This window comes from Haliotis cracherodii, unplaced genomic scaffold (genome assembly GCF_022045235.1).
Source record: "Haliotis cracherodii isolate W230 unplaced genomic scaffold, xgHalCrac1.p SCAF_23, whole genome shotgun sequence".
In the NCBI taxonomy this organism is placed as follows: Eukaryota; Metazoa; Mollusca; class Gastropoda; order Lepetellida; family Haliotidae; genus Haliotis; species Haliotis cracherodii.
This window is the reverse complement of record NW_027266279.1, coordinates 5,412,386-5,437,464: the sequence shown is the minus strand read 5'-3', so window position 1 is coordinate 5,437,464 and position 25,079 is coordinate 5,412,386. Positions and strand designations below refer to the sequence as shown.

General features: G+C 39.9%; 1 pseudogene; it reads left to right on the top strand.

Annotated features, from left to right (window-relative positions):
• On the top strand, positions 1 to 21,828 carry LOC139471637 (L-asparaginase-like; annotated as a pseudogene).
• Positions 21,829 to 25,079: the final 3,251 nt, after the last annotated feature.

Sequence of the window (25,079 nt, the reverse complement as noted above, 5' to 3'; positions counted from 1 at the left end):
AGAGTTGGGTGTCATGGAATGATGGGGTTGATGTGTGAGGGTTGAGTGGTTTTATTTCATGGCGGTGGATGTGGAGATGGAGGGGGAATATGGAGGTGCGGAGCGGACTGTGATAGGTCAGGGTGCATGTGAAGGAGTTTGGTAATACACCGAAAAGAAGCATTCTGAACAAATACCTGCTGGAATGGTCGTTTCAAATAGCGCTTACGTGTTCCCTTCCCTGAAACGAGAAATTCTCGAGGAAGAGATATACTTTCGGTATATAAAGTGTGTTTACCAGCACACAGTCAGACAGTAACTCGTCAGGGAGCAGCACGGCCAGGCATGGAGTCCTCACACAGAACCTTAGTTATATATACAGGAGGGACATTCGGAATGATTGAAGGGGGAAAACGGTATGATGTTTTATTATTATATCAGTTTTCAGACATAACGTAAATAATGTTCACAGGAACCAGTCAAAATACTTAAGAATTTCTCACAATTTATATGTTGTGTATGCGATGCTTACATTTTGAGTAAAGGGCATTTTATTTGACTATCAGTATAAGTTTAAAATCATAACAGATGTTGATATCTTTTTGTTCACGCTATATTTTCTCCCCCAGTTTCTTTCAAAACGGGGTATACATGGTTTGTGCACTCCATGGCCTTGCGTCATTTTGGGCTTTGCTCCCAAATTAGAATGACATAATATGATTCTGAGACTTGACGGGGGTGGGGGGGGGGGGGGGGGGGGGGGGGGGGGGGGGGGTGAGTCAAGCCAAAATATTTGCAATATATGTAGCAGAATTATTTTTTCTAGAATGTTCAGGTACAATTAATTCGTCTCGATAAAATACCTGTTGCCATTTAGTTTCGTGATACACACTCTCTCGATATACACATTGGTACTCTTCGCTCTGGTTCAAGTTGCAGTGGTTTCCGTTTGTGTGCATACTGTACACCACAATTATCCCACACCTCTGAAGCATGTTTGAAAAAAGGTGTAATGATAAACTATTTTTACTTTGAGTATATTTGAATTTCATCTTTGAAGAAATCACTGAAGTGTATGGTTCAATCTAAATGTCTGTTAGAAACACGACTTGGATAGATTTGATATTTTTACACTTTCCACTGGATTTGCATCAAATGTACCAAGTGTCCAGTTTAACACATTATAATTTTCATAAACAGAATTAGGTACAAGCTATCGCATCCAAGATTGCCTTCTTCCGTACACTTACAACAATGCACATTTGCAATTCCTACAGCAAGACAAATCTAGAAAAGAAGAGAAATATAGAAATGTAATTATCACAACATTCTCAGCGTTAACTCAATTTTTTTCTTTCTTTTTTTAAATAGTGGGGTGTATGAATATTCCTAATTATTTGTGTTTTCGTTGATTGGGGAAAGCCGCTTTACCAAGTTGCATCAAATGCAAGTCAATAAAAGCATGACGGATATATTTCACTATAGTATGCGAACTGTGTCTTGTTAATTTCTCGGGGCAGGGAGTTTTGTTCGTCTTGGGGGTGACGTAGCTTGCGTTCGGGCCGTTTTGCCTTGTGTGGGCGTGGTCCCGTTTGCTACGTCACAATAGCCAAGATAGTGGGGGAATTAACTTGGTAGAGCTGATTACTCGGCTATCACCTTAAAACAGAGAGAAGGCTGCTGAGTCCCTTTACGTCTTTATTCGTGGCAGAGTGTAATTTCATATATAGAGAGATATTTAAACAATATTACATTACAAGATAGATGCAGTCAATGACTTGTTACATTAAATATATAATTGACAACCATACATGAATTGATAGCGACTCGTTTAAACTTTCTTAACAGGACTGTTCTAATAAATAAGGTACAAAAACGAATTGTGAATAATAAGTGACTGGGAGGTATTTCATGTTATTCTAGCTACAACATTTCATACAGGAACTGTTAACATTTACATTTACGGCGTTCTTGCGTTACTCATGTATTTACATACAAATGTATTTAACATAATGTATAATTTCAATGCCGTAAATGCTTAACCAAATGATAGACGTAGCATGGCCAATATTCGCATGAGACGGTATTTACGTGAGATTACCCGCGGGTATTTACCACAATGTACTCTTTCTCATTCTATGTAATGTACGGCTTTATCTATCACTTGGCATATCAACAGTTAATGTACAAGTGAATTAATCTACTAACATCTATATAAATACACACATACAATTAACATTCAAGTTACTTTGCGGTATATAATGAATGACATATAACTTATTCTTAAATATTACAAACCATGGTAATTATATAGTCGCTTGCACAGGATATCATATAAGTTAAAGGCAAGGAGAATTTAACAAGAAAATAATGTTATCTTACCTTAAAACAGAGAGAAGGCTGCTGAGTCCCTTTACGTCTTTATTCGTGGCAGAGTGAAGTATCTGCCACTGGACTCCGTATATATAGGGACTCAGGCCTTCTGTAGAATGCGTTAGTTACCTAATATTGAAACTATGATCTAAATCTGCTACATGCGTGGCGTATTAATTACAATTATTCGACAGTTACAGAGCACACTGACCGCGTAATATCCTTTATATTCCACCTATCTGATACTTAAATGACCATGCGTCCGGCCATACACAGCATGTTATAGCCTGGGGCATAACCCTAGCCTGGCCACCTGGCTGAGTTAGATAATCCGGAGTCACTGGTTTGTGACGGTCAGTTACGTGCATGGTAACTGACTAACATTATCGACAGAAATATATTTAGGTTTAGCTAGTTGTAAGATAAAATATTGAGTAAAATACAAAACATATTATTGAAATATGACCACTATAATTATGGGTTAATTATAGTGATTTTAGGACTATGACAATATCCCTCCGCTGTGGGAAGCTTTTGACCGCAAAAGCACAAAATATATGTTACATGGAATTAGTGCTACTGAAAGATACAATATCCATTTGTCATGGTAACAAACATAAAATAGGTATTGAAAAAAGAATACAATATGTGCACAATAGTCTACCAAACAGAACATGTTATGACAGAGTATTGTTCTGTTATGAGAACCCAAAAAGGTACAACATAATGAAGCATAATACAACAGTTTTAGCAACATCTGGCTTAATAGAACATGTAGAGTATTGTTCTCAGCAGGAATTCAGCAATTTGAAAACTTTACTTGATGAAAGAGGTCATATACATGTATATGTATCGGTTTAGTTCATGGATGAGTAACAGTTCATACACAGTTAATTGTTTTTTGTTTTTTCTATTAAGCTTAAAGTTTTGAAATAGTTATGGGATGAAGGTGGACAAATAGTGTCATATTTGGACATAAAGTTTGTTTCGATTTTGAAATATACACCATTATAACAGCATAATCTATAATAATAGATAAGTGAATCTGACAACTCTGAGAGAAGATCAAGTAGGTAGATCAGTGTTGACAACGGGTTTGAAGAGATGACATTTGCAACTATCATCCTTCTAGCACTTAATAACACAGGGGGCCCTGCAGGTTTGTCGACAACATCTAACCACTCACAATGAAACTAACTGCCAGGTACTATCAAAGTCAAGGATAACTATATTATTAGAGATTAGACAAAATATTTGTGTGATCGTTTGTGCTTACGACTGCGTCCAGCCTGTGTTTTATGCACGTGGAAGTCTCTGATAAGTCCTTGTCCTATATTATGGTGTGGCTCCCATGTTGGTGTAGGATGCGCAACCCATTTGACAAGAAAATGGCGTATGCCATTGATGTCTTTGTACTTCAAGAGTTTTTCAACATCATAGAATTGATCTTGATTGCGATCTTTTGTTTGCTTGTGATTGTGCTCTGATGGCACAGTTTCATCTGCTTTTGCAGTTGGCTTTTCACTAGAGACTGGTGATTCTAGTGGAGGACTGCCTTGCAAAGTTTGTGCAGGAGGATCTGGTAACAGTTCCTGTGCTCTGCTTGAAACCAATGTAGGTGCAGAAGAACCTGATGCGTCAACATGCCGTGCAACATTACCTCTGAGGACATAGGGTTTCAGGCGATTGGCATGGACCAAAGATTTATGTTCTTTGTCATCTGAACATCTGTGAATTTTGAAGGTGTGGTTTGGACCAATGTCTGTGATATAATAAGGACCTGTCCATGATTGGGACAACTTCGGGGAAAGTCCTTGTTTGACTACAGGGCTGTGTAGAAGCACCTGTTGACCTAACATGAATGAAGGTTCTGATGCTTTTAGCTCTTGATGCTCCTTGTCTATCTGTTGACTTACAGACATGTTGTCGCGAGCAATAGATTTGACAACCTTCAGATTGTCGATGAGCTGCTGGAGATGTGTCTCTGCATTTTTACCAAGTGTCGGCTTTGGTGTGAGTGTAGTATCAAATGGAAGACACATCTCTCTGCCAAAGAGCATATGGTGTGGTGAGTAACCAGTTGATTGGCACGGTGTGTTTCGCATTGACATGAGAACACATGGAAGAATATCAGCCCAGTTGGATTGGTCAGTCTTACAGTAAGATTTTAAGGCTTGTGCAATTGTACTGTTACGTCGTTCAACCATTCCATTTGTCTGAGGATGGTATGACGATGTGAAGTGGTGCTTAACCTCAAAGATTTCGCAAATAGCATTGACCAGCTTTGATGTGAACTGGCGACCTCTATCAGTGACTAGAGTTCGAGGTGCACCGTACCTTGTGAAGACCTCATTAAAGAGTTTTGTTGCTACTTCCACAGCATCTTGAGTGTGCAATGGAAATGCTTCAATCCACCTTGAGAATGAATCCACAGCTACAAGAACATACTTATGCCCATCCTTTGTTTGAGGAAGAGGCCCAAGGATGTCAACATGTAACCTGGAAAAGTTGTCTTCAATAGGCATTGGTACCATTGGAGCTGGCTTTGAATGGGCCCAACGTTTGCTTTTTTGACATTCTTCACAAGATTTGATGTATGTTTCAACATCTTGGTACAAGCCTGGCCAATGGTATTTGGTCAAAATGGACTGACGGGTAGCATCACGACCAAAGTGGCACCCACCTGCTTTTGAATCATGGTAAGCATAAAGCAGGGCTTTCCTGTCAGAAATAGGAACTGCCAGTTGTGTAACCATTGGGTGACGTCCGTTTTTGTGTCCTCTATGCTTTGGCAGATAGAAATGATACAAGATGCCATCACATAGATCATACTCCTGTGAGAGACCTTGGAGACCTTTGACTTGAGAATCAGTGTAATGAGAGGGAATCTCACCATTCTCTAGAAAGTCAATGATAGGCTTGAAATCTGGTGAACTTTGCTGTCTTTCTGCAAGATTGTTTTCCGGGATATCAGTTCCAATTGTTTGAACTGATGGTCCTGATGGAATTTCATCTTGATAACAGAATTCAACATACAGATCTATCGACGATGCTAAAGAAGTTGCTATAGCCTTCTGACCAGATAAATGAGGATTTTCTGAAGTTGAACATTCAGGGGATATCCCATAGTCATTATCTGCTGCAGTGAGCTGACTAGCAATCTGGTGATGGGTTGTTGATGATGGATTTGCGGGTGGTGCTGAAACCACTTCAGCATATGAATGCTGGATTGGATGATGATTTGACTGGATGGTGGCTGAGGTGTAGTTGATAGAGGGGACTGGTGGTACAGGGAAATCATCAGTGACAGGTTCTATGATCTGTGCAGGATATGGAATGCGAGAGAGAGCATCAGCATTTGTATTGGCTTTACCTGCTCTATGTTCGATCTCATAATCATATTCCTGCAGCATGAGAGACCATCTAGCAAGACGACCTGTTTCCTGTTTGATGTCCTTAAGCCATTTCAGAGCATGATGATCTGTGAAGACTTTAAACTTCTGAGATGTGAGATACACCCTGAAAGTTCTAATGCCTTCTAATACAGCCAAACATTCTAGTTGAGTGATGCCCCATTTCTTCTCAGCAGCATGAAGGGCACGGCCACCATAGCAGATGACATGTTCTTGGCCAGAAGCATCTCGTTGACCTAAGATATACCCTATGGCTGAGGTAGAAGCATCTGTTGTAAGAATGAATGGTTTATTGGGATCTGGATATGTTAAGACAGGGGCTGAAGTTAGGCATGCTTTCAATTTGTTAAGTGCCTGCTCACACTCGTCTGACCAATTAAAGGTGGCATCCTTTTGAAGCAAGTTATATAATGGTGATGCTATGCGGGAAAAATTTGGGACAAATTTGCGGTAGTAACTTGCAAGACCCAAGAAATGTCTGATGTCATGGACATTTTTGGGAGAAGGGATGCTTTTAACAACTTCTACCTTTGATTTGTCAACTTCTACTCCATCTTTGCTGAAGACGTGGCCTAAATACGTTACTCTCTTAGCTGCAAATCTACATTTGCTTGGTTTTAAGGTAAGACCAGCTTCTTTAAGTTTGCCAAAAACACATTTCAGATGATGTAAGTGTTCTTCAAATGTTCTGCTGTAGATTATGATATCATCAACATATATTAAAATGTGTTTCCAATTCATAGCTTGAAGAGCAGAACAAATGGTTTGCTGAAATGCTGCTGGTGCATTTTTGAGACCGAAAGGAAGACGATTGAATTCAAAAATGCCATCTTGCGTGATGAAGGCAGATTTATGTTTTGTTTCTGGGTGAAGTGGTATCTGCCAAAATCCACTTGCACAATCAAGAACAGAGAACATCTGAGCATGTTTTTCACCAATAGCATCTATGACATCTTCCAAGCGTGGAAGAGGGAAAAATATTGGTTTCGTAACCGCATTAAGCTTTCGATAATCTACCGCAAATCGATAACTGTTGTCAGATTTCTTGACCATGACTACTGGCGCATGCCATTCAGAATGACTTGGTTCTATTATGCCTGCGTCTAACATTTCTTTAATTTGCTTAGCACATTCTTTTCTAACTAAAGCTGACTGGCGGTAGAAGGGGAGTCTTACAGGACGGGTATGCTCTGTTTCAATCTTATGTTGATGCAGATGTGTTTTGCCTAGCTCTGACCATTCTCGTGCAAAAACAGATCTTTGAGACAACAGGAAGCACTCAAGCTGTTGCTTCTGGGTCTCTGTGAGATCTGAGTCACTCAGGTCAAAATTCAGGTTAGCACTTAGTTTTGATGGGCTAGAAGGGACTGCAGTGTTGACTGAAGGATGGTCTAAGATTGGCTCAGATTCCAATGTATGGACAGAAGATGGGTCAATGATGGATGCTGTGGCTACTATTCGTTGACAACGAAGTGTGACAGGTTTATCAGTTGGGTTGAGAAACCTCATACATGGTCTACCCTTGGCACTTTGAATGAGACATTTGGCTCCTTGGAGTGGGAGTGCCTCTAAGCCAGGAAATGGTTCCAGTAGCAATACTCTGTTGCTCTCACAACGGGAGATTTTAACAGGAATATCAGCCTGGGAGTGGGGAGGAATCTGAACTGTTTTGCGAGGTCTAGCAAACCCTGCATTGGCATCCACCAAGCTTACGGATATTAAACCATCATGCAGGTGAACAGTGCGGTTTGATAGATCAATTTTGACATGGTTTGACTGGAGAAAGTCTAAACCAAGAATGATGGTATGATGTAATGATTCGAAGACATGAAAATTTTGTGAATAAGAAGCATGGCCTATGTTAAGTTGTAGAGTGACTAAACCTAACACAGGATGGCGTTCTCCTCCTACACCAATAATCTCTGTTAGATGAGATCTCTGAAGGTGAGACTCAGTGAGTCCTATTTTCTTCAGAAATTTCATATGAACACAGCTGATTGTTGCTCCAGTGTCTATCAATGCTGTTGTTTTGACTTGTCTGACCTTAACTTGAATGGTGTTTTTAGATAATGGGGCTACAAGAGATACATGATGTTGTTTAGCGTTAGTAAAGGATGGGGAAGTAGGGGTAGTATGCCTAGTGGGTGGGTCAGATTGTTTGGGTTGTTTGAATGGGTGCCTGATTCTAGGTGGATCCTTGGAATCAGGCACGCGTCCCTATTTATTATCTATCTTAGACAGAAGAACCTGGTAACATACAGATGTATGGTGACCTTTCTTTCTACAAACATTGCAAATGTTATGCCGATGGGGACAGTAATTACGCTGAGAACAATACCCACCGCATCCTGAGCATCTTTCTCTGTTGTTTCTGCTGGATGGTCGGAGTTGCTCTCGTCTGAAGTCACGTGGCCTGTGCTGCGACTGTGGACTGGCATAAGATGACTGATGACCTTGTCTTGAGCTGTAGTCATCAAGTCGAGGTGGTGACTGGAACCTGACTCTTCGCTGACAGTCATCATGAAGCGTCCCCTGCTGTGTTGACATTGCTGCTGCCAAAGGCTTCTGTTGGCTCTCCATTAGTGACATCACTAGTGTTGATAGCTTAGTCACCTGGTCTGTGAGACTAGCTTGATCTGGCTGTTGGATGCTGAGGTATGACTTGGCCGCTAGTTCACCATGTTGACGCACTTCTTCCAGTGTTTTGGGTTCTTTGTTATAGACCCATTGTCTGACGGAAGGGCACAGACCATTCACAGCTATGGCAACTAAGATGTCGACTGGTATGGATTTACTAGAGGTGGACTGCTGTAACCTACTGATGTAATCTGATACTGATTCAGCAGGTTGCTGATTGATTGCCAATAACGACAGATCAAATTGTCCTGATGGTTGAAATCTAGTAATGAAAGCTTGTTTCAAGTTATTCCAGTCTGACTTGATATCGTCACTCAAGGCATGATGCCACTGTTTGGCTGGTCCTTCTAAGAGGAAGTTCAACATTAAACACGCTCTGTCTTGATCAGTACCTTGGAGTTTAACCCAAGTTTCTAGATCTGACCACCAGTTATTTGCATCCTGCTTACCGGAATATTTAGGAAGCTGAATATGTGACATGGCCATGCTTGTGTTTGAAGCTGTGGAGGAAATACTTCGAGTAGCTGCTGTTGAGGATGTTGTTGATAACGTTGATACGGTTGTTGATACTGACGTAGATGTTGATGTTGATGTTGACGTTGACGTTGGTACCGTTGATGTTGACGTTGTGTATGTTGCTGGTGATGTTGGTATTGTAGAGGTTGGCGTCTGTGATGTGGAGCTGTTGTTGATGATGACTCTGCCTGGTAACTCAGGGTTACAACGAGTCAAGACTGAAAGACTGCAGCCTCATCCTGTTCTCTGTGTTCTGCCTTTCATCAGCACCGGAAACTTTGATCTCCATCAACTGACGTAGCTTGCGTTCGGGCCGTTTTGCCTTGTGTGGGCGTGGTCCCGTTTGCTACGTCACAATAGCCAAGATAGTGGGGGAATTAACTTGGTAGAGCTGATTACTCGGCTATCACCTTAAAACAGAGAGAAGGCTGCTGAGTCCCTTTACGTCTTTATTCGTGGCAGAGTGAAGTATCTGCCACTGGACTCCGTATATATAGGGACTCAGGCCTTCTGTAGAATGCGTTAGTTACCTAATATTGAAACTATGATCTAAATCTGCTACATGCGTGGCGTATTAATTACAATTATTCGACAGTTACAGAGCACACTGACCGCGTAATATCCTTTATATTCCACCTATCTGATACTTAAATGACCATGCGTCCGGCCATACACAGCATGTTATAGCCTGGGGCATAACCCTAGCCTGGCCACCTGGCTGAGTTAGATAATCCGGAGTCACTGGTTTGTGACGGTCAGTTACGTGCATGGTAACTGACTAACATTATCGACAGAAATATATTTAGGTTTAGCTAGTTGTAAGATAAAATATTGAGTAAAATACAAAACATATTATTGAAATATGACCACTATAATTATGGGTTAATTATAGTGATTTTAGGACTATGACAGGGGTAAGGATTTTTGTTCAGCAAGGTTTTGCACTCGGCCCTACAGAACATAAAAAACCCCGTTAAGATCCGGGTGAGAACTGGTCTTCAGGAACCCATATTTGTCTTCAGAGGCGACTAACGGAATCGGTTGGTTAGGCTCGCTGATGTTCTTGATGCACGTTACGTATCCCAATTGCGTGGATCGATGATCATGATATATATCACTAGATTGTCTTGTCAAGACTCGATTTTTTACAGACCACCATATTGCTGAGTGCGGCGTTAAACAACAAACAAACAAAACATAACATTTGGTCTTTGAAAGTAGGGCCAAAGAAATATATTTTGATTATCCACCTATTTTGTAAGAACTGACAGCATGTCCAGTGAACGATTGAATGTGTGGGTAAAACCTGAGGACAAAAGAGGTTTTAGCGTTTGGGGGAACAGACTGTTTTGTGCTACATAACTTTGGCCATGTACATGTAGTTTCATCAAAAGCATCTATATTGATTATAATCCCACCTGCAAATGCAGCTATATATTTTATTTATTTATTTATTTTCCATATTCCTTTGATGGAAATATCATACACTTCTTTAATAATTTGCCCCAAAATATACTGGAAAAATAATTTCCGTAGGCTTTTATAAAACAAAATATTGTTTGTTAGACGCAATGCGTGTAATGAAAAGAATGGGTTGTGAAACAAGGTTCGGTTACTGGATTCAGAGCAAAAGAATGTATGTTGTGAAGCGATGACCGAACTGTATGTGTGTTTGTCTCCCAAAAGCCATGGCTGACGTGTTTGGTTTTGTGTGTAATTTACAGGTATTGAACACACTCGAAACTTCTAAATCGTAAACAAAGAAGGTTTGTTGCCTGATTATATAGATGGCTAGAAGTAAAATCAGTAACGCCTGTCTGAAATGGTATCGTGTTACATATATATGTTCCCAGAAATATCCATTGTCAGTGTCCTGTTACCAGAATGACATGTATTTGTTGTAGAATGTATGCAGTTCCACAAACAAACATGCCTTTGCATTTGTTTATGTTTACTTACGATTTGTCAGATCTAGGACGTACTCTCCGTTACATTTATGTACTAGGTTTAACGTCAGCGGAACGATTTAAGGTCAGCGAAGAACTCAGCAGGGTCGTGCCCCTCGAAGTCATTGAGAACCCAAGCAGTGACAAGCCAATGACAAGGTTAAGAACGAGGTACTGAAAACTACTTGTACTACTCAACATTCGGTAGGGTTTTTGATCTGTTCGATACAACGGTTACTTGGGCTTCTAATGCCACTCTAAGGTCCGGGTAAGAATAGGTCCTCAGTAACCAATCCTTGTCGTAAAAGGCGACTATGCTTGTCTTAAGAGGCGGCTAACGGGATCGGGTGGTCAGGCTCGCTAAAACTTGGTTGATGCATGTCATCGTATCCCAATTGCGTAGGTCGATGCTCATGATATTAATCACTGGATTGTCTTGGCCAGACTCGATTATTTACAGATCGCCGTCATACAGCCAGAGTATTGCTGAGTGCCACGTTCAACAACAAACAAATCAACAAAATCTGAGGCCACTATCACCAAAATTCCGGCATGCTTTTTTGATGTGGAAGGAATTTAAAAATTGACTACCTTAACAAAGTGTGCATTATCTACGCCGGTCTATCAATATTCCAGCAATATCAGGGCGGAAGACACTAGTTAGGGTATGCAAACATGCAGATTTTGTACCAATGAATCAACCGATCTGGTCAAGCCAGGGAACACCACGGGCACGGGTATGTCCTACATGTAGTTCGGGCGAATCTGGCCATGAAATAACAGTAACACGTCCCATTTTAGTTCTTGAAACACTCCGGGCTGTGACCAGTCTCGGGCAAAGATATTTACAAAATTCAAACATTACCTGAGTCATCTTTTTCTTTTGAAAATACATAAACGTTTCTACAAATATCATGACACATAATTCAACTCATTTTAACTTCATTCCACTAATTTATGACATTGTTAAAAAATAGCCAGTTGTCGAAATCATGGGCGAGAACAGTTTTATTTGCTCAGAACGCGTGTTTTTTTTTTGGCAAATAGAGAATGGTATATCTACAAGTATCATGACACCGATTGAACTCATTGTTAACTTATTAACAAAATTCGCCCATGATTAATACTTTTGAAAGCGTCAGTGTGTCGGATTTTCATAATGGTATGTGTTTTTTAACGATATATTAATATCGAATTCCTTGATCAATGTAACGTATAATTAAAGGTGTAGGATGGTATGAAACCGATAAACATATAAGACCGAAGCATGTTTAATCACAATTTCAGAAAGACAAAGATTAACAACAAGAATTGGCAGGTCGATCTCGATGTTTTGGAGTTTGAGCGTCTTATTGACTCATCAAAGATGAATGAACGTGACTGGGAGGAGATCGCTGAATGTATAAAGGTAATTCATGTACCGTACTGCCGTAATATGTGGTGGGCGTTTAGAACATTGACAAAGGGGGCGCCTATTAAAGTGAGTGACTTTGGTTTTACGCCGCTTTTAGCAATATTCCAGCAATATCACGGCGGGAAACATCAGAAATGGGCTTCACACATTGTTCCCATGTCGGGAATCGAACCCGGGTCTTCGACGTGACAAACGAACGCTTTAACCACTAGGCTACCCGACGGCCCCGGTGCCTATTAAAGGTATACACAACAAGTTACATTTGTCTTTTTCAGAAATCGAGCAATACTTATAAAACTTAGTTCAAACGTCGATGATAGTTCCTGGGCGATACTATACACCTTCTGCGGGGCTGTTTTCTCTCGAAGATACAAGAAAGTATGGACTGTTATTCAAAGTTTCAGTTTTAGAATGTAGTCCTTATACATGGTACTTTCATATTGATCTGGAAGTTGGTCAAGGGGCGCTTTTTGGAGCAGAACACTTAATACACTGAATATGATATGTTTACCTTTAGATCGCCATACGTGAAATGTTGAAAATCGGCTTCCCCCTGACCCACCGCCGCCCCATAACGGATTTAAAACACGACGGTATTCATCAATAACAAGTCTCTTGAAGATCATGGGTAGGATAGGTCTTCGGCAACCCATGCTTGCCGTAAAAGGTGACTATTCTTGCCGAAAGATGCGACTAACGGGATCGGGTGGTCAGGCTCGCTGACTTGGTCCATGCATGTCATCGTATCCCAATTGCGTGGATCTATGCTCATGATGTTAATCACTGGAATGCTCGATTATTTACAGACCGACGTTATATAGCTGGAATTTTGCTGAGTGCGACGTTAAACAACAAATACACAACAAACAAACAACAAGTCATCAATAACAAAACATTCTTGGTGTTCCCAACATGCATGAATATTTCTGAAAGCGGCGTAAAACGACATCAACTTATTTATGTTGACATTGTCAATGTTATAGGACTATTACACAGAATACACTGGCTTCGTGGTTGTCATGGGAACAGACACAATGGCCTACGCAAGCTCTGCCCTGTCCTTCATGCTGGAGAACCTCAGTAAGCCAGTCGTCTTCACTGGGGCACAGGTTGGTTACAGAGCATCCACACGGAGTGCAATGTTTGGAACACAAAAGATATTTTGTCACTGAAGTTTCACTAGCTATAATCATCAGATAAAGACCACACCCTGACATAACCTTATTAGTTTTCTCAAAATGTATTGAATTGGACAGACAACTTTAACCATTACCTGCCATAGTTACAATGTAAATACAATCGTATATTAATTCTTTGTTTCGTGGGACAGGTTCTCATATTTGTCATCGGACGGGTCCTCGTATATGACATCAGAAGTTTTCATATTTATCTTCAAAGTGTTATCATATATCATGTCATCAGGTTCCATCATATATGTCATCAGGTTTCATCATATATGTCATCAGGTTTCATCATATATGTCATCAGGGTCATCACAGATGTCATCATAGTTTACCATACTAGCGCTGTCGTCAGAGGATCATCCTACATGTTTCTGATATCAAAGCATCATCACATATGCCTCGTATGTCATCAGAGCTTATCATACACGTATGTGAGGTGGTGAAGTGAGGTGATATTGGGTTTAATGTCGCGGCCAAGATAATTGCACTTATATAGCGACGTGCATGCACGTGTGTGTGTGTGTGTGCGTGCGTGCGTGCGTGCGTGCATGCGTGCTTGCGTGCGTGCGTGCGTGCATGCGTGCGTGCGCGTGTGTGGCTGCTTGTACTAGTCCGGACTGATGCCGATATATAGTGCTAGCTCACTGAGATACCATGCCGCAGTTTAACATGGATATGCCACTCAGACACGGTATACTGACTCCGAGCCGACCAGTCCTTGTTTAAGCCCCTTAATGCCGAGCGACAGGGTAACAACAAGTACCATCTTTTAACGTCTTTTGGTATAACGCGGCCGAGGATCGAACCCCGGACCTCCCTTTCTCCGGTCATACATGTATGCGTTATCAGACGATCATCATATATGTTATCGGAAGATCACCATTTATGTCATCATAGGATCACCCTACATGTATGTTATGAGGAGATCATCATATATGTTATCAGGAGATCTTCATGTATGTTATCAGAAGATCACCTTTCATGTCATCATAGGATCATCCTACATGTATGTTATGAGGAGATCCTCAAATATGTTATTAGGAGATCTTCAAATATATTATCAGAAAATCTTCATATATATTATCAGGAGATCTTCATACCAGTATCAGAAGATCATAATATGTCATCAGTGAATCATCATATACGTATATATCATCAGAAGATCATCATAATGTCATCAGAGTTCATCATATGTGCCATATGATTGAACCAATGCCGATTCGATGTTTGAATTTTGACTCACCATATTCTTGTTTTATATGTCATCAGATGGGACATCGTATTTACCATCATAAGGGTCGTCATGTCTGTTATCAGAGGGGTCCTCATATTTGCCATCGCAGAGCCTTGGGTCAATATAGTGTACAAATATTATACAAAGGGTGTTTTTTTTAAGTTCAGCGATAATTGGTTTTGTTATTTTAGCGAGTAGAGGATTTGTTTCAAATTAAGAAATATTACCTCTTGTTGACAGATATCTATCTTCGACGCCCGGAGCGACGGACCGGAGAACCTCCTCTGTTCCCTCATCGTTTCAACGCTCGACATTCCCGAGGTGTGTGTGTGTGTGTGTGTGTGTGTGTGTGTGTGTGTGTGTGTGTCTGCGTGCGTGCGTGCGTGCGTGCGTGCGTGTGTGCTTGCGTGTGTGTGTGTGTGCTTGCGTGTGTGTGTGTGTGCGTGCGTGCGTGCGTGCGTGTGTGATTTAGCCCAATTTAGTTGCATGTGACCATCAGGCCGAAAGCGCGTGGCGGGTCATGGCAACACGCTCTAAATAAATCAGGTTAAAAAAAAATATAATTTTCAAAAGAAGCTAAGAAGAGTACGATTAACCATTCATGGTGTTCAGCGTGACGAGCGAACGCTCTTATCACCAGGTTACCTCACTGTCCCCATCGCTGAGAAAATGGTGTGAACACATGTGATATGTTTACTGGAGTAAACTAAACATATAGAGAGACATCCTACTTAGTGTGGCTACACAGTTAACGTTGATAACAATATGAAGTGCATTACTATGATCATCTATAACATATGTTAAATCAGCTATCATTCTAATATTTTATGTATATTTTAAGTACAGTTTTGTCTTGGTATGAGAGGCAAAATAGCGGTGAATATTATAGGAATGGATCACTGAATATCAACCTAAAGAAAAAATGTACGGCATTATGGGAAATATCGCTCTTTATCGCTCTCTCGCTCTATCGCTTTCTCTCATGACTAACCATTGTCACATGAAGAATCGGGTGTTCTTTAACTGCTTTTGAATATCATGTACTGTTAATCTTGAAATTGACGCTAGAGTTTTTCAAATGCAAAATTGGGAGTGGACTTAATTACTTGAACTTTGCATTAATGTCTCAGAAATGACTGTGGATAAGACGGCCTCACTGCACACTTTGAAAGCAACGGAACTAGCAACTTGAATATAAAAACAAACAACTATCTATTTCCACATTACGGTTTATTGAGAACAATATGTCATTCAAACATAAGAAATAACATTAACAATAACATAGATACAGAAATCCGATGAGTTACCTTTGCTGGGATGAGGACTTTCAGTTTCATGACATCTACTCAGCATTCTGAATAAACATTGATATCATCTAAGTGTTGTTTTTAGGAAAACACCATTGTTTTGAGGAGATACACAACGCAGCACTAATAAGCGGTGTATTACATTACATTACATTACATTACATTACATTACATTACATATTATATTATATTATATTATATTATATTATATTATATTATATTATATTATATTATATTATATTATATTATATTATATTATATTATATTATATCATATTATATTATATCATATTATATTATATCATATTATATTATATCGGTAGAAACCTTTATTTATACACTAGAGTAGATTAAGATGTAGTTATTTACACAAAAGGGTAAACATAATGAAACCAAATGAGGAAAAATTAGGATCCAGGATTCAACCCATTAACTACTTTGGTGTATCAGCTCAAAACCCGCTCGTGTTGATTTCGACATGGCAGCAAAGCCCTTCAAAGTAGCAAAGACACTTACTCATGATCGAAATACAAAAACAAGATATGCCCAACGGCAAGAGAGTTGTTACAAGTGGATCCAGGACACATGATCAATCTTAAACTTGTATTCATATGAATTGGTTTTCCAAGACTGATGTTCTCTCCTATTATACATACACACAATAACATACACACACACACACACCCCTTCACACACAAACATACACCTGCCCAACCCCTCCCCGCCCCACCATTAATCCTTACTTTGGAGGGTATAAAGAACATAGCAGCGTCAAACACAACTTACTCACTCACTCATACCATATATCGTCCGTCCTTCTGTCAGGTGCTGCTGTGTTTCAACAAGAAAGCCTTCCGTGCTAGCCGCGTTGTCAAGATGGACTGTGTGGACCTTGACGCCTACGCCTCGCCCAACATGCCCGCCCTTGTGACACTGGATTGCAAGGTGGCAGGTTCGATATTTATATTTACTTCCAAATAATAGTTTCCGATTCACTACGCATAAAACTGTTCCCAGTCAGTCATGTCTTAGAATGAAGAAACTAATTCAGTTATAAAAGCTACCATATAAGTACTTCATGTGTTTGTACATACTATGTTCTCCCCTTGGTAGTGAATGCATACGGCCGAATGCGAAGTCCAGCAATGTCATGAAGCCATTTTTAACTCACGAAAGGCAAATAATCCCAACTCCTGGATTCACCACATACAATGTGTGAAACCCTTTCTTGGTACCCACCCACCCGCAATATCTCGCAATCCTTATTGTAAATTGATTTGATGGCTATTTGGTTGCGTCTTTTGTTTTGTATCTGATTTAAAACAATGCTATGGTAGCCAATTTGTCCAAGGTATTATAAGAAAAGAGTGACTGGATAAATGAGGATAAGTTGTGATGCAGATGTAGCTGGTGCTGGAATCGGTATACATTACTCTTATACATGTATGTGTCAGCCTTTCACTCGCTCCCAGTCTTTCCATCAACTCACTCATTCACTCCAGTTGAGGAAAAGTTGGTCTTGGAGAAGCCAGAAGGTCCTCTGCGTGTTCAGAAGATGCGCCCCCGGAGTGATGTGGGTCTTTTAGTTATCTTCCCAGGGATGACACCGCAACAGGCACGTATTGAAATGACATTCTTAAATTTAAATAATGTAGTGCACTTGTCTCGTTTCACCAAACTATCGCAGCGAAACGACCATGGAAACCCCAGTAGTTACCTTGACCTCTGCAGCCTCTAAGGTTTAACTCAGACTGCCGCCGCTTTTTGTGTTTGAAACGTCACCTTTTTAGTCACCTTTACAGAAAGATCTTCCTCGAGATCATTGCCTGAAAACATTGTGTTTTCGTTGTGTTTTTGGTTTTGGTAAGTGACGTTGAAGATAGCTGAAGAGGTATTTAGTATGGCGGGATAAGGTTTGGTAGGACGGGAGTTTCTGTTATAATTAGACATGCGTTTCTCCAAAACAGAAGTGAAGTCCTTGAACCAGAAGTACGTATTACTTTCCTAATAGTATAGTACATGGGACTTCTTATAGTTATATTTTTAAAGTTGCCTTGCATTAAACATGTGTTTTTCCAATATGTCATTGGCATATGATTCCAAAATGGAAGTAATGTGATTAAAAGGAGGTGTAATCTCCCATGAGGATGTAGTAGACATGTCATAGGCCAGGGGCGGTCGGGTAGACTAGTGGTTAAAGCGTTCGCTCGTCACGCCGAAGACCCGGGTTTGATTCCCGACATGGGTACAATGTGTGAAGCCCATTTCTGGTGTTCCCCGCCGTGATATTGCTTGAATATTGCTAAAAAGCGGCGTAAAACCATACTCACTTGTCATTGGTCAAGAAAAGCTATGTTGTCACATTTGAAAAGCGGGATCGTGTGTCATGATTTCTGGAGAGGCTGCTTCTGTTTTTGCGAGTAACTAAATAATTAAACATGGTCTAACATTATCTTACCAAGTAGCTCCCTATTAATAACCCTTCTTAGCCAGTGCACTCGTGAGCCTATATAAAACTATGGGAGATACTATCGACAAAGTTCTGATGGCTTTGATTTAATTAATATAGATGCACGACAACATACTGATTGGTACACCGACATATATTTCACAAAGCACAAATTGGGTCCGCGTGGACGCAAGCACTCGGCAACGTGAACAAATGTAATCTAAGTGTATGCTTTTCTCGATCATCAGAGTTTTTGCTTCTCGAAGAAATATTTATTCTGTAATATAACATTTATAGCACAACCCCCCACTTATCGCATAGAAAGTCATGTGAAAGTTCACGGGTTCGTCTTTAGATCTACTGTCGATTGGGATGCTGACAAGGCCTTAAAATTTTAAATATACAGCATCTTCACCCTTATATGATGTTGAGGATGTTGGAGTAACATGCATGAGTGTTGAAGCGGAGCATTATGAGCCAGTAAGGTTTTACGCCGCTTTTAGTATTATTCCAGCAATATCACGGCGGTAGACACCAGCAATTGGCTTCAGACAGGTGGAATAGAAACCGTGTCTTCGGCGTGACGAGCGGATGCTTTAACCACTTGGCTACCCGACCGGTCGTAGCCGCTAATACAGAAGTTGAAATCCATATATCTAAATCACTGTAAGTAATATATCTTCTGTGTTTTGTTCATTTGTATATTGATGTTACAGGTGAAGAACACCGTGAAGGACTTATGTGGCGTGGTACTGCTGACATTTGGGACCGGCAATATCGATAACACGGTCGTCGATGCATTGAAAGAGTTGAAAACCGAAGAAGCAACAGAAGATAAAAAACGTCTTTTTGTCAACGTGACTCAGTGTCTGAAGGGGTCAGTGACGTCAGACTACGAAGCGTCCAAGGTCAGAATTGTTCACTGAAGTTGGCCAACGTTGTATCTTGCTCGATTAACAGGGAGGTCAAGAACATGCGAGGCGGTAGGGTAGCCTATTGATTAAAGAGTTCGCTCGTGAGGCCGAATACCCGGATTCGACTCAAAAAAGTGTGAAGCCGATTTTTGTAGTTCCCGCCGTAATATTGGTTAGATATTGTTAAAGCGGCGGACAATCATACCCACTCAGGAATAACTTAACCTTAGACATCTTCAAAACTCCGTAGATTTGTTTCTGAATCTAACATCGATATGGAATCAACCATAAATTGTGTGTTTTCACAATATGCACACCCAATCTGAATTGAAAATAACGCAAACATATTTCTTAATCGCTTTTAAGATATATACTACATTTTTATATATCCTTATTTGGAGTTACCTCCCTTCACATATGAACAGAACTATCCCGAGGGATGAGTGTGGACACTTTAAAAAACACTACGAAAATGGCCAATCTTTGAACACCTCACTTTCATACAGACGGAGTACTGAATATTTAATGATGAATAAGCGAGCTCTGAATATACTTTGACTTACCAATCTCAATGAACTATCCCCTTGAATAACAGCTTCTCACTGCAACAGAGAGAGAGAGAGAGAGAGAGAGAGAGAGAGAGAGAGAGAGAGAGAGAGAATATCTGACAAATTACATTGCACAGCCAAATTGCTTGTTTTCGCTAACCAGGGCCTCAAAGACTTGGGGGTGGTCCAAGGTTGGAACACGACTACAGAAGCCGCCTTCACAAAGCTCTGCTACGTGAGGGCGAAACAAGACGTCATCTCAAAACAGAAAGAGGTACGAGCGTTGTTGCCGTCATATCTACTATCGGACAGACCATTTGATATTCTGAAGCAGGTGGTGTGGGGAATTTGAGAAAATACTGTCAAAAGATAACGTTGCCTCGCTTTTTCCAACATTTTGTTCGCTTTGGTCGTGGATGCCGTGAAAACAATGCGTCCTTAAAAACATCTCTCTTCCTGTCAGAGAAAAAAATGTTACGTTTTGAGGCAGTGACCGAAAATATATTCTGTGTCGAACGAAAACTATCCACCCCTCTCCAGTTTATTAAATGATTCGTACGAAATTTGATACCAGCAACTATCCAAATGCTGCCGAGCCTGATTTGAAGGAACACTCTGTTGTTATTAAAAGTATTGATACTTTGAAAGTGAATGGGTAACAGATTAATCAGTGTGGCAAGTCCTTGTCATTTACACCTTTGTTGAAATCTGTGAGCGCGGGTATTGTGCTGACAAACCAAGATGATATTACTTAGGGTGAATCTTGGAAACTCTAAAAGACGCAACCCTACACAATGAATTGTTCCAACATACCTTTAAGCATTGCGAGTGAGTGAGTGAGTTGGGGTTTGATGCCGTTTTGAAAGTATTTCAATCAAATCACGGCATGTAAGCTGGGTGTGGGTGGAAAGCTCGAGGCGACAAACCTAGAGACACAATTAGGGCGAACCAGGATTCAAAGCCATGATCATGTTGTTGGCACACCTAAGGGACTTAACTCTGCACAGCCAATGTGTCCTTAGCACCGTGAAGATATATTCACTAAATTCAAAACATCAGTTTTCTCGATAATCTGCTGAAACAAGCTCCAGTATAGCAACAAGATTACACTGTGAAAACAACTACATGAACGGATACAGGATATATGTCTATAAAATGCGGTGTTCATAAAATAATGCCCCTGGAAACAAATTGAACACGTCCTTTCATAATGATGACAATGACGTGATTAAATATTATCTTCATGTCATCATAATACTAACAGATTTCAACAGATTTGTATGAAAGCATATATATATATTATCGGAGCGCCCCTGAAGATAAATTGATGCGTACCTGATATACACCTGTACCTTTAACCAATATTTGGGAAATTCCTTGAATTGGTGTTGCCTTTTTACAGATGATGGAAGAAAACCTCCGAGGAGAGATGGATGTGATTCCGAATTATAACAATAATTAGGGCTTAGGCGAAGAACATTTTTTCTTTTAAGTTAGTTACACATTCATATATATATTCATGCTATTTTTGACACATAGATGACTTATATTGGGCCTGAAAAAATCATTTAATCAAATTTCGCCATTTCTTTTTTAACATTTCGAAAGATTTTTGACACCTATTGTTTCTGTTTGAGGGCTTCCTTTTTATCATTTTTTAGAAAGGAAGGGATGCGACATTTAATCATTAGTGCCATGTACTGAAAAATATATACTTGTATTCATACCCCTAATAAAATGGTAGACTAATTCAACTCGTTCAATCGCCGTTAGTACTTTCACAGTTTATAAACAAAGACAACATGTTTCTTTATCAATCCATATGTGCCTGTACACTTCTGTCTTTGTAGAAATGATCATGTTTAAACTTGAATTGTATATTGATTTAATTATATTTCATATGAAATAAATAAAATGTTGCATATAATGTGTTGTAATATTACATTTTTTGACATACCACAGGCGGGGCTGCATTAGTTGAGAACCCTGTGTCCAAATAGAAAACAAACCACACAAGCATTTAGCCGTTAGACGTGTCACCAATGATATTATGAATGTTTTGCGGCAATTATATAGAGAATCTCACCCTCGTGTTATTTGATATCAAATATATCAACACGAGTTGATAAAAGCGGAAAAATTCCGAGGCTTGCCGAGGATTTTTGCCACTTTTATCAACGAGTGTTGGTATATTTGATATCAAAAGACACGAGGGTGAGATTTTATTTATCATCCAACATCATTCTTTCAACTTTTTCAATTTGTAGACAGCAATTAGCAGTGTCTTCAGTGTAAAAAGTACTGCAAACAGCTTCAGTAGCAGAGCCATTAGTGATGTCATTTGATTGTGACGTCATGGTAACCAATGACGTCACATTGGTCTGCAAAGCATTGTGATGTAATGTCATTGCAGCGATATCTACAGCGTATATATCGCTTGATCTCATCCAAGCGATATCTCCTGTGGGAGCCAGTTTTGGATGATAAAAGATGATAACAACCGCTGTTCTTTCCTGGTTGTAGGCAATTCCTTCACACGGACTGCCTTACACACCAGCCCCTTCACAAACGGAGAACTATAAACTGCCCACAAAGAAAGTATAAGCAAAACATTTCAAACGTAATCAACACCTTACTAGGCTAAAAATAATCACCGAAGCATTGCCAACTTTACACAAAACACAACAGTAATACCCAACAAATACATCACCGTCAAATTTTAAGCCATCATCAAACATTAGAGTATACTTTCCTTATGTATATGTTTGTCATCCACTATAAAACACATGCACATAAGTAGGTAATAAATACCTTATATTTGTTAAGCCTTTTCAGCTCACCTGACCTCAAAGTCATGTGACCTTATGTCCGCGTAAACAACTGCTCCCTAGATCAATGGACTGGAACAATAGAGCTGTCATGTCACATGCTTGTGTCTCCCCATGATGACCCCTGATCGTCTTCAAGAGGGTGTTTAGTCAGTCGTTGTTTACCTTGATACATTTGCACATCGACGTTGCTGAAAACTAAACCTTCTTACTCAGCCGTTTTCTTTCAAATTGTGCTGACATTGCCTTGATAGTAGTTGGGCTTAAAATGTATGTTTTTATTTCGCGATATTTCACATTTTGACTTTTGCTTGACATTTGCATTTTGACCGTGATCAAAACATGTCTTCATATGCAGCTCCTCAGAAACGACCGGATCAGCGACGTTGATTTCACATGCTTATCTCCAGCAATGATAACACCTGAGTTTGCTCGAATCAGATATTCAATGTGGCCACCACAGCACCCATATTGAAATATAAATTTATGGTCACTGCTTGTTTTTTAACTAATTACTGTGCGGGTCACTTTTTAAATTATTTATAATATGTACCTCCTTTTAGGAGCAACGATTCTTATTCAAATTCAGTAATATTATTCAGTAATATTTCTTCTTGTTTTAACAAAACTTCCTAATTTATACTACCTTTACGATGAACAAAACAGTTGTGCACAGGAAATATTGAATACAATGATTAACCGACAATGGTCAAAATAGTGTTTAAAAAACACTCCATTCTTCACATCAATACCACGAACAGTTTTCAGTCAGTTCAAAGTTCCTTCATAGACAAAATTCATGTATATTTCGAGCTAATGCACTATATATAAGCTACTCCATAAAACCAAGGGCATAATTAGTTGCCAGTATTGTCGTACGCACACGCACACGCACACACACACACACACACACACACACACACACACACACACACACACACACACACACACACACAAGCCCTCGGTTTCATGGAGTAGCTTATATATAATTATCAAAATAATAGTCTACGATACTGTGAGTCAGGGGCGTTGCTGAGTCCTTTTGCAAGTGTACAGGCAACATTGGAAATACAAATTGCGGAAACATTATGAGAGGATGGTCTGGGTCTCGTTTTGTTTATAACACTGTGTGTGTGTTTGTGTGTGTGTGTGTGTGTGTGTGTGTGTGTGTGTGTGTGTGTGTACGACAATACTGACAACTAAGCTCTTTTAGGCGTTCTATCAGTACATTAAAAATACAGAAAGGGCAACACTAATGTAGCCTGTATTGGCCATATATAATGACTTAATGACACATCCATTTATGTCTTTAATAAAGACCAGAAAGATCACGATAGCGCAATTTTAATGTGTGGGAAACAAGAAAATATTCTAAATGAGTTCAATACTCGTGTCCACAATATATTTGGCGTGTACTTGCTTTTGTTTCAACATTTTGTCATTTCTGTCGAGTAGGTCCTGTCGCCTGACTGTGGTTCAGTTAGAAGCCTGGCTTGTCAGTTCAATAAGATCATTGTTCATATTCCGGTCGATGAGATTTATCTGTTTATCATGTGACACAGGACACGTTATCTCCACAAATTGGCCTCCATTTTGTGGCAGATTCTGACAGACCGAACTGGATATCGCTGGAGACTTTGTACCCTAACCGTCCGTAAAAGCAAACAGCAGCAGTAATTACTCTCCAGCACGAAAATATTTTCAAATGTCCCATATTACATACAAGAAAACATTGATGCAGAGTATCAAAGTTCCCCGCCATATATGATGCCTCACAACTGCATAATTATGATGTTACTGAAAGGCACGAAGGAGCATACTTATTAACCACAAATTAGACAACGCTGTTGTGGATTTTTAAAATTTATTTCAAGTATTGGGCAATACAGTTGATACATTTGCAAGGGGTGGGTCTATTTAACAGTTTTCTTGTTTAACGCGCACTCAGCATTATTCCAGCTATTTGACTGTGGACTATACATAATCGAGTCTGGACTAGACAATCGAGTGATTGACATCAAGAGCATTGAACTACGCAATTGGAATATGATGTCATGCATCAACCAAATCAGCGAGCCTGACGACCCAACCCTGTTCGTCGCCTCTTTTCGCAAGCATGGTTTGCTGAAGACCTATTCTAACCTATGTCTTAAGCAGTTTCTGGAACAAATGTAAACATGTGGAAATAGTATCAAAACTGCCAACTGCCTCATAGCCTTCGGTGTTAACGATGTGACCGCAGAGAACTGTGCCTTCGTGCAACAGATGTTTGAGTTCAGTGGAACACAGTACAGACGTAAATATATTTGAGCCCTGGGACACAAAATATATAACACTA